We start from the raw sequence: 15712 nt of genomic DNA on the forward strand, positions 1-15712 counted from the left end.
AGCTGGAGTATACTGATTATCATTTGGAATATCTAAAATGTGATTGGGAAAGCTGTGGCTTACAGCCAGGATGACAGCACCAAAGAAAGAAAGAATTTAAATTTTACCAGACTTCCTCATTCAGGAAAGGAATGATGTGATGGCACTTTTAGAGAGGAAAGCGTTTCTAATTTAATGATGTCAGCTATATTCCTTTTGTAGACTGCTTGAACAAACTTTTTTTGGCTTATTTGAGCTTGTTAGAATGACAAGTATGATGAAATGAAGAGACTTTCCAATTACTGTTAAAATGCATTTTGTTTCTAACAAAAGGACTGAACTAATTATCCAGGAACAGGATTTTTGTGGGGGGAAAAAATACTGCAGAGATGTCAAACACACATGTGCATACATGCACACACACACATACATACAGAAACACAGTTGTAAGTTTTTACACTCTAGAGCAACCAGTGTTAACACCTACTCAAGTTGTTAACTCAAGGTGCTCTAGGGTATGGTCCAAGAGATTTTTCCTTTTTAATTATATTCAGGTGAATATATATTTCCATGTATATCATAAATCGGGTTACATATAAGGTTGCATTCTGCCTTCCTGTCAGTATAGATACATATCTTACCTTTTTCTAAAGGATGACAGGATACAAATATTATCAACAGGATAAAGGAAAGAAAACTAGAGTGTATTGGCATTACTAAACAGGAAAGACTGACAACAGCAGAGAGCTTGATACACAAAATACAGGGAAACAGTGTAAAGGGAGGGAGAGAGCTACATTTCCTTAAGATATACAAAGGTGCAGTAATTAAGTTTAGATCAAGAATCTGAATTAGCTAAACCATAATTTTCTTTCCAGTAACAAAGATAAAGCTCTTAATCCTTAAGTGACTGCAAAATCTTTATACCCCAACGTTCTCTGCTCAAAAGTTATTGGATAGAAAGGAATTGATATTATAAAGGGCATAAATAGATGTAATATGTAGTATTTTTACAAAGTTCTAAATGAAATTTAAAAAATTCAAACATAAAAGACAGCTTATAAGGTACAAAATGAAAGAGATTATAGTGTGAATCCATTAAAAAGACAGATGAAAATGTAAAGACAGTAAATAACACAACGAACAAGTATTTAAAAATACATCAATAAGAAGTTGTAGTAAGAGTTATTAAACCCAAAAACAAGACCAAACAATTCTTTATTGTAAAATACAAGGAAGATCCAAATTGAAAATCTGAAACAGAAAAGTAGACATAATGAGAAATAATAAATAGGTGTTTTTGAAAATAGGGTGAGATAAGCTAAGTGATTTAGGATATGGTGGTTATTCACAGCCATTGCCAAGATGATTATGAAAATAATAGCAAATATTTAGTGAGCACGTACTGTGCCAAGTCCACAGCACTTCACATTTTTTAAAATTTAATCTTCACAGATAATGAAAAGGTAGTTATCTGCTGAAGGATTAGGGTTTTATAGAAATGGAAAACAGAAAAAAAGGAAAGATAGGAGAAAATAAAGGCATTGAGGCAAAGGCAAGGATCATAAACCTAAAAAGGAATATGTGGCAAGTTAAATACAAAGAAATGTCAAAGTAAATCAATACAAATTAGAAGCTGCTGAATTTGACAATGAGGGTATAAAAATTTCATCAGCTATAGGAAATAAAACTAGGGCAAAGCAGAGATATCATGTAGAAAGTTACATTAAAAAGAAAACAAACAAACTCTAATTAAAACCAATATATGAAACCATGGCAGTTCTCCAAAAGAAGCATGTAAGGATAAAGTACCTCCTAATACTGAAACAGATTATAGGAAAAGATTTGGGAGCCAGATGGCTGAGGTTATTAACTGAGGAGTCACAGGAAGGGAGATGGGAGGAGCAGGCAAGATGGAGGTTTAAATAAAAATTTACTGGGTATTATTAGAAGGAAAAGAAAGGATCCGAAGGTCCTAATCATGGGGATAAAGTCCTTCTGGGAGAGCAGAAATGTAGAAGCCTATAAATGAGTGAGGGAGACAGGAGGACGTGCCAAGTGGGAAAACCCACATTGTAGAAAGGATGGGTACACCACATCACAGAAAATAGAAAGAAATAATTGGAGGGAAAAGAAAACGTAAGAAGTTGATTTTCAGAGCCATGCAAATTGTCAGTTAAGGGTAGAGTAATAAATGCAAATACAAGTAGTACTTTTAAATGCCACTTGTGACCATAAATATGTAAAATAAAATATTACATGTGGAAAACAAACATTAAAACTCACACATTATTTCATTTGCTAAACTCTGGATTATGAGTAAATTGGATCCATTAGGCACAGGGTATTGAAAATATTAGGGTTACTCCAATGGCTTTCTTATAATAGTACTAAATTAAGAATACTAGATGGGGCCTCAAGAAGTGGTTCTCTCTGGTGCATTTCCTTTAGAGGCACAAAGACAACTAAGATGAATGACTGTTTCTTATTCTAGCTAGTGCAAGCAACTCAGTGCTTTCAATGTGTTGTGTGCTTTTACTCAATAACAAAATCTCAGTACTGCATATTTTTGTGCTTTGCAGCCATTAAAAACATCAGGACTTCATAGTTAGTGTAAACCTCCGTGAAAATGATTGAAGTTTCCCTTTTATTTTCAGTAGAGTGTGCCAACAATGATCTAGTAATTCTGCATTCTTACTCAGTAACCCTTAAATTTTGCTTTTCCAAACTCAGAAACTTGAACTTCTAGTATAGTTCATAACACTTGTCTTTTCTTTTATGAAATTATCTTTTTAAGCAGAGAGAGCTAACAAGATAAGGTATTTTCTATGTAAATTTAGATTACTTTGCAGGAATGATACAAGTATTATCTAGAACTCAAAACCCTTTATACACAAATGTCACAAGGCTCCAAAAAGTAGAATCAATCCTGGATTCTAGTTTTTGCTTCCCCACCACCTGACAATGAGCACTTAGCCTTTCTATGCACACTTTCTTTCTCTGTAAATCAGAAGTATTAATTTCTGTCTACACATGTCTTGGGATATTTTGAGAACTGGATAATGGACTTGTGCTTTGAGCTATTTGGAAAAACATACGTGATACAAATTTAAGGAAGCATTGTTTTAAAACCTTGTGCTTTGTGAGAAAACTACTTAGATATTTGAGATTCCATAACCAGCTAAGTATTTACTCTTTATATAGTACTGATGATAAAAGTGTTCCTTAAGTACTTGTTTTTACCATTTACTATATAAATAATACCATGAAATCTGGATTATTATTCTATTATAGGCTAGTTAGAATGGCCTTTGAAACACTATGATAAGGAAGTAGATAATTTAGGTCTGCAGGCAGCAAAAATATTTTTATACTTTCTTTTTTCTAAATTGAAATTTTAATCATGTTTTTCCAGTGTTCAAAAAACTTACATTTTCTCCCCACTTTATTTACACTAAGATTTTTTGAGGCTCTTTATAATAGTCCAAGTCTTCCTTTCCAAACCCAATTCTTCTGTCAAAGCAGTAGTCTTTTATTTCCCACGTATTCTGTAATATTCTGGCCTTTCAATCTTTCTTCTTGACATTTACTCCCTTCAGTGTCTTCTCTGTCTTTTCAATTTTATTTGTCCCTCAAACTGAAGATCTGATGCAGTGGTAGTGTGTGTATATATGTGTGTGTACTTATATGTGATGCTTTATAGTCATATTGTCAAGGATAAAAGTAAAATGTTTATATGTATACATTTTGAAACTTTCCTATAATATTTAAAGCTTTTATTTTCATGAGATTTTTTTAAAGTGCTTAAACTGTCTCTTCTCCCACCTTAACTGATGTGAAATCCCCTCTCTTATAATCAGGGGAAACTCTGAAGTGAGGGAGAAGAGGAGGAAAATAACAGATTTAATATCTACTAGCTTGTATTACTCTGTATGCTAAATGATAACTCTCCCAAATCTTTTCCTCTCAACATCCTGATAGAGTGAAAATGAATTTCTGATGGTGGAATTATTATTATTATTATGTGCATTGACTTCTTATTATCCATGGAGATTCAAAAACTCTAATTCTTCAGTGGATGTTAATTTTAAAAAAAGAAGAAATTATATCAATATTTTTACAATCTTTTCCAGAAGACAGAAGCAAAAGGAGTACTTTCTAGCTCATTTTATTAGGCCAGCATTACTCAAATACTAAAACCAAAGACATTATAAGAAAGAAAACCACAGGCCAGGTGCAGTGGCTCATGCCTGTAGTTCCAACATTTTGGGAGGCTGAGGTGGGCAGATCACCTGAGGCCAGGAGTTTGAGATCAGCTTGGTCAACATGTTGAAATCTTGTCTCTACTAAAAATACAAAAATTAGCCAGATGTGGTGACATGCGCCTATAATCTCAGCTACTCAGGAGGCTGAGGCAGGATAATCGCTTGAACCCAGGAGACAGAGGTTGCAATGAGCTGAGATCACGCCAATGCACTCCAACCTGGGAGACAGAGCAAGACTCCATCTCAAGAAAAAAAGAAAGAAAGAAAACCACAGACAACTATCTCTCATGAATGTAAATGCGAAAATCTTCAACAAAATATTAGAAAATAAAACCCAACAATGTATAAAAAGAATTAGACACCACAACTAAGTGGGATTTATCTTATGATTTGAACCAGGTATGCAAGGCTGGTTTGATATAAAGTCAGCTAATGTAATCCTGAATATGAATCAGTCAAAGGGGAAAAAAATCTCATGATTATATCAATAGATGCAGAAAGAGCATCTGACAAAATCCAACACTGATTTTTGATAAAACTCTCAGCAAACTAGAAATAGAGGAGAATTTCCTTAAATTAATAAAGAACATCTACAAAATACTTACAATTAACATCATACTTAGCAGTAAGAAACTTGAAGCTTTTACACTAAGATCAGGAATAAGGCATAGCAGTCCATCTCGCCAATCATTTTCAACATTATACTGAAGATAGTAGTGTCGTATTGGTAAAAGGATAGCAAATAGATCAATGGAATAGAGTAGAGAGCCCAGGGCCAATTGCAGTGACTCAACACCTATAACCCTGGCCAAGATGGCTGATCCTTAGCAGCTTGGGATTGTGGCTCCCAGTGAAAGCACAGAAAACGAGAGGACGCCACAGTTTTAGGCAAATTTTTGTTGTTCACGGACCAGGAGATTCCCAACAGGGGAGCCCTGTGGGTCGCCACTGTGACTCTTGTGGCCAGCGCAGCTGTTCTGCCGGCCCTTGGCACGGAGGTTTTTGGTGCAGAAAAGCACCATCAATCTTAACACCACTGTTTCGGCCAGTGCAGTGGGTTGCTCAGATTTCGGCGCTGGGACATCCACTCAGAAACCTAATTAGAAAGGCAGTAATTACAAACACGACAGATGGATAAATGTATAACGAAGGGAAGAAACCAGCCTAAGAAGGCTGAGAATACCCAAGATCAGAACACCTCTCCCTCTACAGGGGATTACAGTTGTTCCTCATCAGCAATGGAACAAGGCCTGATGGAGAAAGACTGTGTTCCATTAACAGAGGCAGGCTTCAGAAGGTGGATGATAAGAAACTTCTGGGAGTTGAAAGAACTTGTTCTAACACAATGCAAAGAAACTAAGAACCTTGAAAAAAGGTTTGATGAAATGCTAACAAGAATAGATAATATAGAGAGGAATATAAGTGAATTAACATAGTTGAAAAATACAACATAAGAACTTCGCGAAGTATGCACAAATTTTAACAGCTGAATTGATCAAGCAGAAGAAAGGATATCAGAGGTTGAAGACCAACTTAATGAAATAAAACGAGAAGACAACAATAGAGTAAAAAGGATAAAAAGGAATGAGCAAAGTCTCCAAGAAATATGGGACTATGTGAAAAGACCTAATCTATGTTTGATAGGTATATCTGAATGTGACAAAGAGAATGAATCCATCCAAGCTGGAAAATACTCTTAATAATATTATTCAGGAAAACTTTCCCAACCTAGCAAGGCAGGACAATATTCAACTCCAGGTAATACAGAGAACACCACAAAGATATTCCTCAAGAAGAGCAAACCCAAGGCACATAATCGTTAGATTCACCAGGGTTGAAATGAAGGAGAAAATACTAAGGGCAGCCAGAGATAAAGGTCAGGTTACCCACAAAGGGAAGCCTATCAGACTCACAGCAGATCTCTCAGCAGAAATCCTACAAGACAGAAGAGAGTGGGGGCCAATATTTAACATCCTTAAAGAAAAGAACTTTCAACCCAGTATTTCACAGCCAGCCAAACTAAGCTTTACAATCAAAGGAAAAATAAAATCTTCTGTGAGTAAGCAAGTACTCAGAGATTTAATTACCACCAGGCCTGCTTTACAAGAGCTTTTGAAAGAAGCATTACACGTAGAAAGGAACAACCAGTATTAGCCTTTCTAAAAATATACCAAAAAGTAAAGAGTATCAACATAATGAAGAATTTATATCAACTAATGGGCAAAATAGCCAGCTAACATCAAATGGCAATAATTTTAAATTTAAATTGACTAAGTCCCCCAGTCAAAAGATACAGCCAAAACCCATCGGTATGCTGCATCCAGACCCATCTTACATGCAAGGATACATAAAGAGTCAAAACAAAGAGATGGAGAAAGATTTGTCAACCAAATGGAGAATAAAAATAAATAAATAAATAAAAAGAAGAGGTTGCAATTCTCACCTCTGATGGAATGGATTTTAAAGCAACAAAGATCAAAAGAGGACACAATGGTAAAAGGATCAATGCAACAAGAAGAGCTGATGATCCTGGTTGTGTCTGCACCCAATACAGGATACATAAGACTTGTAAAGAGACTTGGACTCCCACACAGTAGTAGTGGGAGATTTCAACATCAATATTAGATAGATCAATGAGACAGAAAATTAACAAGGATATCCTGGACTTGAACTCAGATCCGGAACAAGTAAACTTAATAAACATTTATAGAACTCTCCACTTTAAACATGCAAGATATGCACTCTTATCAGTACCACATCACACCTACTCACAGGTTTAAATGAAATATTGGTTGGCCATTATTAAGCACGATTGACGGTATAAGGGAGGTTTTCAATACCCATTTTTAGACTGCATTCTAGCCTGGGCAATTAAGCAACACTCCCGTTCTCTCTCCCTCCTCCTCTTCATCGTTTTTCCTTTTCTTCATTTCTTTTCTTTCTTTCTTTAAAAAAAAAAGCTTACCTGAGGAAAACTAAGTACAAACACATCTTGTAGATGTTATTACATTAAGCTAATGCTTTAACATTTTTCCTTCTAAGTTTCCCTATAAAAAAAACAAATTGCCAGGCATGGTGGCAGGTGCCTGTAATCTCAGCTACTTGGGAGGCCGAGGCAGGAGAATCATTTGAACCCTGGAGGTGGAGGTTGCTGTGAGCTGAGATCATGCCACTGCACTCCAGCCTGTGTGACAGAGCAAGATTCAGTCTCAAAAAAAAAAAAATCTTACATACAACACCAAAGGCACAATTCATGATATAATTGACTTTATTAAAATGTAATTAATATGATGGACTTTATTAAAATAGAAAATTTCAGTTATGCCAAAGACCCAGTCAAAAGAATAAAAAAGCAGGATAAATCTAGGAGAAAGCATTTGCCAAAGTCGTATTTGATTAAAAACTCTTACCCAAAATATAAAAAGAACTCTTAAAACTCAACAATAGGAAAGCAAACAACCCAATTACAAAATGGGCAAAATATCTGAATAGACTTCTCATCAAGGAAGATATTCAGATGGTAAATAAGCCTATAAAAAGATGTGCAATATTATATGTCATTGGGGTATTGCATGTTAAAGCAATGAGATGCCACTACACATCTAATAGAATGGCCAACACTCAATGCACTGGCAACACCGATGCTAGAGAGGACATGGAACAACAGAAGTCTTATTTCTTGCTGCTGGGAATAAAAAATAGTATAGCCACTTTAGAAAACAGCTTGGCAGTTTCTTATATAACTAAACATACAGTGATTGCATTCCTTGGTATTTACCCCAATGAATTGAAAACTTATGTCTATGCAAAATTTTGTACATGATTGTTTATGGCAACTTTATTCATAGTTGCCAAAACTTGGAAGCAACAAAGATGTCCTTCTTTAGGTGAATGGATAAACTCTGGTACAGCCATACAATGAAATATTATTTGATACCAAAAATAAGTGAGCTATCAAGCTATGAAAAGACATAAAGGATAATTCAATGAATACCAATAAGTAAAAGAAGCCAATCTGAAAAGACTATACACTGTATAATTCCAATTGAATGCCAGTCTGGAAAAGGAAAGCCTATGAAGCCAGTAAAAAGATCAGGGCTTACCAGGGGTTAATGGGGAGGGAAGGATGAATAGGCAGAGCACAGGGAACTCTCAGAGCAGTAACTATATCTGGTATGGTACTATAATGTGGATATATGTTATTATAAATTTTTCCAAATCTATAGAAAGTACTCACCAAGAGTAAACTATAATGTAAACTATGGACTTAGAGTGATAATGATGTGTCAGTGTAGGTTCATCAAAGATAGCAAATGTACCATTTTGGTGCAGGATGTTGGTAGTGGAGGAAATTGTATGTATGTTGGGGACAGAGAGTAAATGAGAGCTCTCTGTATTTTATGCTCATTATTGCTGTAAATGTAAAAGTACTCTAAAAATAAAGTCTATTGAAAAAAATTTGAGGACAACCCAAAATTATTTTTGAGTATTCTCTTTGCATATTATGGAGACCACCTTTAGTTTCCAATATACTGTTAAAGTAGTAATAAAGGCTAAAAAATAATGTTAACCCATAAGGGGTAAAAAGAAGCAGAGGATGAGACATTAAGGGATGGAAAATTTAAGCAAATTTTGGAGAGTGGTGTTAATTGACCATATCAGAAAGAAAAAGAAAAGAAAGCTGTCTCCAAAGTTAAGAACTTCCACAGTAAGTGAATGAATTTGTATCTAAAAGGGTCATCATTTGGAAATGCTAGCTACCAAAAGAGGGTATGAGAGCAGAAATATTGGTTGAAAGTCTATATATGTGGTGAAGGAGGGGAAACCTAGGTTTGGAACTCCAGGTCTCCACCTTCACTCTTCACAGGAAGGAAATTATCTCTCAACCACTCCTTCTCTCTCTATTTACTCTCTATATACCCAACTCTGAAACTCTGAACCTGGAGACCTTCGGTTAAACAGAAGACTGTGGTGACATCAGGTCTGAAACCCAGAAGATTTGGAAGAGACTAATATGAGCTGATGGACACTTGGCCTCTTTGTAAGCACTCTAACAGGCAGCACGTATGCCCTCCATCCCTTCCCTCACCCTCCAACTCCTACCCTAAGCAGATGATTCACTGACTCTTCTCTAGTGATCCAAAGGGCTCTCCTTCCAACCCCATTTTCTACTCAAAAGATGCATTTCCAGTATCTGGCATTCCTCAGTTTCAAATCTAAATATATAGCCAAGAGTCTCCAGTCATTTGAGGAAGGCCTTCAGTCTGAAAGGGTAAATTGAAACAAATGAGGCCCCAAAAATGAACACAAAAAACTAAAAGGGACAAAGAGAAGTAATCAAAGAAAAGCATAACAGAAAAATGAAACTATAATAGCTCCAGCGAGTAAGAGGAGATTATGCCCACAAAACAAATATCATATCATAAAAAAAATCATAAAATAAAAATCTGGTTGTCTTGTGTATGATAGTATACAATTAAAATTTTTGGTAGGCATGTTGGAATATTAAATAAAAGAAATATCATCTAGGTAGAAAAAAGACACAGTGTTATGAAGTAGCATGTAAAAAAAAACACAGAATTTGAATTCAAACCAGGAGGTCCAACATTCAAATGATAAGTGCTCAAGGGACAACAAAGAAAATGGAGGGAAGGCCATTCAAAAGCACGAACTCTCAGAGTACAAAAGACTACGAAATGATTCGCACAAGACATTAAAAAATATCAAGTCGCATCCTTGCAGAAGTTCAGAAAACAAAGTTTGAAGAGGCTTTCCTAAGACTTTCCAAATATGGGGAAAAATATACATGCAGAGAAATAAAATTAAGTGTCACTGGTATTGTCAGTAGCAGCACTGATTTTTAGAAGAAAGAGAAGCAATAACTTAAAGTTCTGAAGGAAAATGCTTTTTGAACCTAAAATTCTATGCCCAACTAAGCTAGCATTCAAATGTAAGGAGAGAAGCCGGGCGCCGTGGCTTGTGCCTGTAATTCCAACACTTTGGGAGGCCAAGGTGTGTGGATCCTTGAGGTCAGGAGTCTGAGAACAGCATGGTCAACATGGTGAAACCCCATTTCTACTAAAAATGCAAAAATTAGCTGGGCATCTGCAATCCCAGCTACTTGGGAGGCTGAGGCAAGAGAGTCGCTTCAACCCAGGAGGGTTGCAGTTAGCTGACATTGCAGCACTGTATTCCAGCCTGGGTGACAAAAGCAAAACTCCATCTCAAAAAACAAACAAGCAAACAACCAACCACCGCCAAAAACAATAAAATGTCAGGAGAGAATATTTTCAAAAATACAATGTCTCAAAATTAAATCTTTCATGAGTTTTTCCTTAGAAGCAACCAAAAGATATAATTACCGCAAAATTGCAGAATAGGCTGAGACAGATGAAGACATGGGATCCAGGAAAGAGGTGATCCCAGGAGACCAGTAAACAAAGTGAGAATTACCAGAAAGTACCAGACCCAGTAAGAAATAAGTCTAATTTAGACCAAGAAGGGCAGATAAATGCAGAGGATGGTCTAGATGAAAAGCTAGTAGGACTAATGTTATTATCTTATAAGCAACATTTTGGGGGAAACACTACTAAATATTTGGAAAAGTTAGGAAAAATAATTTGCCATAAATGCATAGTAAGTTAAGTCATTTTTAACAAGTCTGTTATTAATTCCTAGGTGAAAATTTGTACATGATAGGGTAGGCAATACAGTGAACAATAATTGCATATATGTAACGAAGTAAAGCTAGACTGAGAATTTAAAATATGGTTTATCTAGTTTGTGAAAATAGGGAAAAGGACATGATCTGGGGTGGTGCTAAAGAGGTAAATCCTCAATATCTAAAAGAAGCCAATAAATAAGGCATGTAATTAAAAACAAAAACAAACAACCTTTGGAACATTACTGAATATTTTTTGAAAAAGCAAACCGGAAGAAAGAACTTAGAACATTGAAAGTGGTTTTATTGTTTTGTTTTGTTTTGTTTCTGGGAAGAAGGATTAAACGTTTGGTGGACTTGATCAAGGAATCACCTTTTGACTCTGTCTTTTAGCACTATGTGTTTGTTGTACTTGCTTGCATGAGTGGCTCTTTTAAAAAATAATAATAATAAAGTATAGATTACATTTTTTAAATTGAAGACCTCAGTGAATTTTTTAAAACAACAGTATGTTGTGCAAAGAAAATAATTTTTATTTCTGATTATTCAGTACTCAACAGTGATTCTGGGTCAGTCATTATGAATGTCAGCTTTGGTTATATAAATAGAAACTATGTAAGAGATTGTAATGGATATGTATCTAATCTAGGGCATAGGTTTTAAAAAATCTATTTTTTTCTCTTGATCGGTGATTTACCTATTTTTTATTTTCTCTATTGCAGAAAATTAAATTAGTTAAATAAGTTTTTGAATTATTTAGCTATAAAAATTTTAAATTAAAAGATACTCATTTTGGTATTTCTTAAGGATGGAGTCAATTTTGTTATTATGAATCATCATAGTGCTACTGATTCTTTATCAATTCTGCATAAAGTGTTTCTAAGGTTGTGTCTATAACTGAAAAATATAGTCAGCCCTCTATATCTGTGGGTACTGCATTAATGGACTCAATCAACTAAGGATTGAAAATGTTTGGAAAAACATTCCACAAAGCTTTGAAAAGCAAAACTTGAATTTGCCACACCAAGTACTACATTGAATCCACACTAATGAAGTGATGTGTGGGCATTAAATTAGGTATTACAAGTAACCCAGAGATTATTTAAAGTAGACAATGTGCATGAGTTACATCCAAATACTACAGCATTAAGGACTTGAGCACCAGTGGATGTTGGTCTAGGGGGTGGTTCCTACAACCAATTCCTCCTAAATACCAAGCAATAACTATATGTGCCATTAGAATGTGGTTCATTGCTATTTTAATCACATACCGTGTTTTCTTAACTCATTTATTTAATACGTAAAAAGTTTGTTTGTTTGTTTCTTAGACAATCTCACTCTATTGCCCAGGCTGAAGTGCAATGTCACAATCTCAGATCACTGCAACCTTGGCCTCCCAGATTCAAGGGATTCTTATGCCTCAGCTTCCCCAGTAGCTGGGATTACAGGTGTGCCTTCCCAGCTAATTTTTGTATTTTTGGTAGGGATGGGTTTTACCGTGTTGGCCAGGACTGGTCTCAAACACCTAACCTGAAGTGTTCTGCCTGCCTTGGCCTCTCAAAGTGCTGGGATTACAGGCGTGAGCCACTGTGCCCAGCCAATACATGAAAAGTTTTGTACTTCGTTGTATTCCAAGTGGGAATTAGGTTATACAGACTGTGACTTTATGAATATTTCTTTGGTGATTTGGAAATTCTCCATTTATCATTTAAAGTTTGTATTTATAATACAAACTTCGATTAGAGAGAAAGGAATAATGAAGTTACACTTGTAAGTTCCAAGTGAAATAAATCATGAAACTTAGACGAGGTCTCCAGGTACTGACAAGTTAACATTTCAGAATGAAGCTACTAAGTTATAGCTCTGGTATTTGATAGTCTAGTGGTCACTGTTAGGTAGACGAGAGACACAACATATTATTTCTCTGTGTTCAGTACAAGCATTGACATCTACAGATTAATGAGTGAGAGAATGAGTCACTTAAGCATGTGGTGTCAAAAACAAGCTAGACTTAATATTTTCAGAATATAAATTAGTCTTAATTGTTAAGTAGTTCCTAACTGCTTTGGACCCCATCTTTTGATGTACTTCAGTAAAAATATACTCTTCTACCTTTATAAAGACATTGAAACTGGTAAAATTATACTGAACATCCTTCACTGAAATGCTGATTGGCCATTTGTCTGTTTTCAACAGCTTCCTGTCTTTCTTCAGAAGATGTCTCCAAGTAGTCACCAGTCACAAATTATCTATCTACATACTATATCAAATCACTATGCAGGTATATTTTGACAGCAAAAAATATAGAGAGCGTCACCTTCTTAAATTTTCATCAATAGAAATAGCCTAAAATGGAAGACTTAGGACAGAACACTTAAATTGATTTTTTTGTGGGAGAAATAGGTGTTGTTATTTACTAAAACTAGGTATCATATATTCTGCAAATCAGGTACTACATGAGAAAATCAAATCATTTGAGAAAATTAAGGACTGTTTATGAGTGATTGATTTATATGATACTCATATTTTTAGGCAGGATTTTAAGATGGTCATATTTATATTTTGAATATTTCTATCACCCCATTATTACGATTTTTACTTAGAACAATTGTCCCTTGTAAATAATAAAGAAAGTCCTAGCAAGACTATGTCCTACAAAAACTGCCGGTACAATCTGCAAGTTTTCTTTCCTATCTTTTAGCTAATATGAAACTTACCCAATACTTTCACTCAAGTAATTTACCTCACCATCGTAACTTTACAGATACCAAAGCCTATACCAAACTGTGGACTTTCAATTTTTTAATGTGATATTGGTTCTTTTCACAGAAAACAAATGTTCTATCTTGGTGGCAAGTGAAAGGTGTTGGGGGTGGGGAGACAATCCTCTCTATTTACTCTGGGATTGAAAAATAGTAACTAAGCAGCACCAAAAGAAATTTCTAAACAGCTGTTTAATATTAAAAAAGACAAAGATCAGTTAAAGCAATATTTTATTCTTAATATAAAGTAGTTTAGGATTGGATAATGTGTCCTGATACATTAGGTATGAGGAACCCTACTAGAATTTGGCAAAAGAGTCTCTAAGTAAATAGGACTGGAATCCCGCCCAAGTAAATTAACTTCCTCCCTTAGGGTTTGTCTTCCCAGCCTACTCCCTGATGATTATGTGGCCAGCTCTCTCTATATTGCTTATATTCTTATCTTTTAAACATATGAAGTGTGCCTGTTCATACAGTCTCCAATTATGTTTACGTAGTAAAGTATACATGCTACCGGCCATATAATTGTATTCACCTTTGTTACTTACAAAAAACAATCTAAAAACTCAAACCTAAAGATGTGTTTACATGGAGCCCTTTCACTTGCAAATGGCAGAAAAGGAAGCTGACCTGGTTTATGAAAATAGGAAGCTGATTAATGCACTTGACTGGGAAGTGCAGGAGGAAGGATGGTTTGAGATATATCTTGAGGTACTCAAGATATCGAATACTGCTAGCACTCGGCAAACCTACCTCCTTTGCACTCCTCTACTCTTTCTTGTTTTCTATCTTTTGCTCTCTCCACTCTCACATCTTCCAGGTCTCCATTTGGCTTTACACTTATGCAGGTTTTCACTTGTGAACAGTAGATGGCTTCAGCTTTCCAGCTCTCACATCCTCTAAGATTCCGCCTAATGGGACAATTCCCCTATCTCTTTTCAGCAGTCTTACTTTTACCTCTGATTGGATAATGTAAGCCATTTTGAAATGTTTGATTGTGGGTAGGAAAATGGTATATTGATTAGCTTAGAACTAGGTCACTGGTTCCACCCCTGAATCCCATCTGTATTAATTTCCTATGGCTGCTCTAAAAAATCATCACCATAACCTTTGTGGGTTAATAAAACATAATTTATTCTCTTACAGGTCTGGAAGTCAGAAGTCGGAAACCAGTTTTACTAGGTCAAAATCAAGGTGTCAAGGCTGTGCTCTCCCTGGGGGCTCTGGGTAAGAATTTGTTGACTTGCCTTTCCAACTTCTAGAGCTATATTCTTTGGCTCTTGGCCCCTTTGTCTTTAAAGCCAACACTGTAACATCTTGCTTTAGTGGTCACATTGCCTTCTTCTACAGTAGTCCTTCTACAGTAATGTAATTCACATATCAAAACTGTCCAGGTAATGTAGGATAATCTCCCTATGCCAAGATCCTTAGCTTAATCACATTTGAAAAATTACTTTTGCCATACAAAATAGCAGTCACTGGTTTTAGAGATTGGGACCTGGGTTTCTTTTGGGGATCATTATTCTAGCCTATCATATACCATTCAAGCATCAAAGCTAAAAGAAGGAGAAATGGAGACTCAACAAATGTTAGGAAGACAAATAACAAATATACGTTACTCATACATCTTACAGGCTGTTTTGCTTTTGGTTGCTTGTCTTTTGTAATTATATTTCCAAATCAAGAGTACACTTTGTGCTTCTAGTTGTAACTTAATGTCAGTGGCCAAATTATCAAGCATTGTATAGAAAATACAAGGAGATAATAAAAAGATGGCAATCAAATTATGGCTTAAACTTCGTGTGGCATAAAATTATCTATTCTATGGACAGATTGGACATCAAGTGTCACTTCAAATTACAGTATAGGTATATTTTTATGATGTGAAGACAGAATTGTGCTTTGTTCACCTCTTAAGAAAGTGAATCACCAATGACCTTCTTCAAAGAACTGGAAAAAAACACCTTAAACTTCATATGGAAGCAAAAGAGAGCCTGCATAGCCAAAACAATCCCAAGCAAAGAGAACAAAGCCGGAGGATTCAC

At 35.5% G+C, this 15712-nt stretch overlaps 1 long non-coding RNA gene across 1 annotated transcript; it reads left to right on the forward strand.

The window, feature by feature from the left end:
* Positions 1 to 11933: 11933 nt before the first annotated feature.
* Positions 11934 to 15422, forward strand: LOC128930033 (uncharacterized). Its single transcript, XR_008477522.2, has 3 exons — positions 11934 to 12353; positions 13102 to 13186; positions 14814 to 15422. It is a non-coding gene; the product is annotated as an uncharacterized LOC128930033 (long non-coding RNA).
* The last annotated feature ends 290 nt before the right edge of the window (positions 15423 to 15712 follow it).

This window comes from Callithrix jacchus, chromosome 17, assembly GCF_049354715.1.
Source record: "Callithrix jacchus isolate 240 chromosome 17, calJac240_pri, whole genome shotgun sequence".
NCBI classification, from domain to species: domain Eukaryota; kingdom Metazoa; phylum Chordata; class Mammalia; order Primates; family Cebidae; genus Callithrix; species Callithrix jacchus.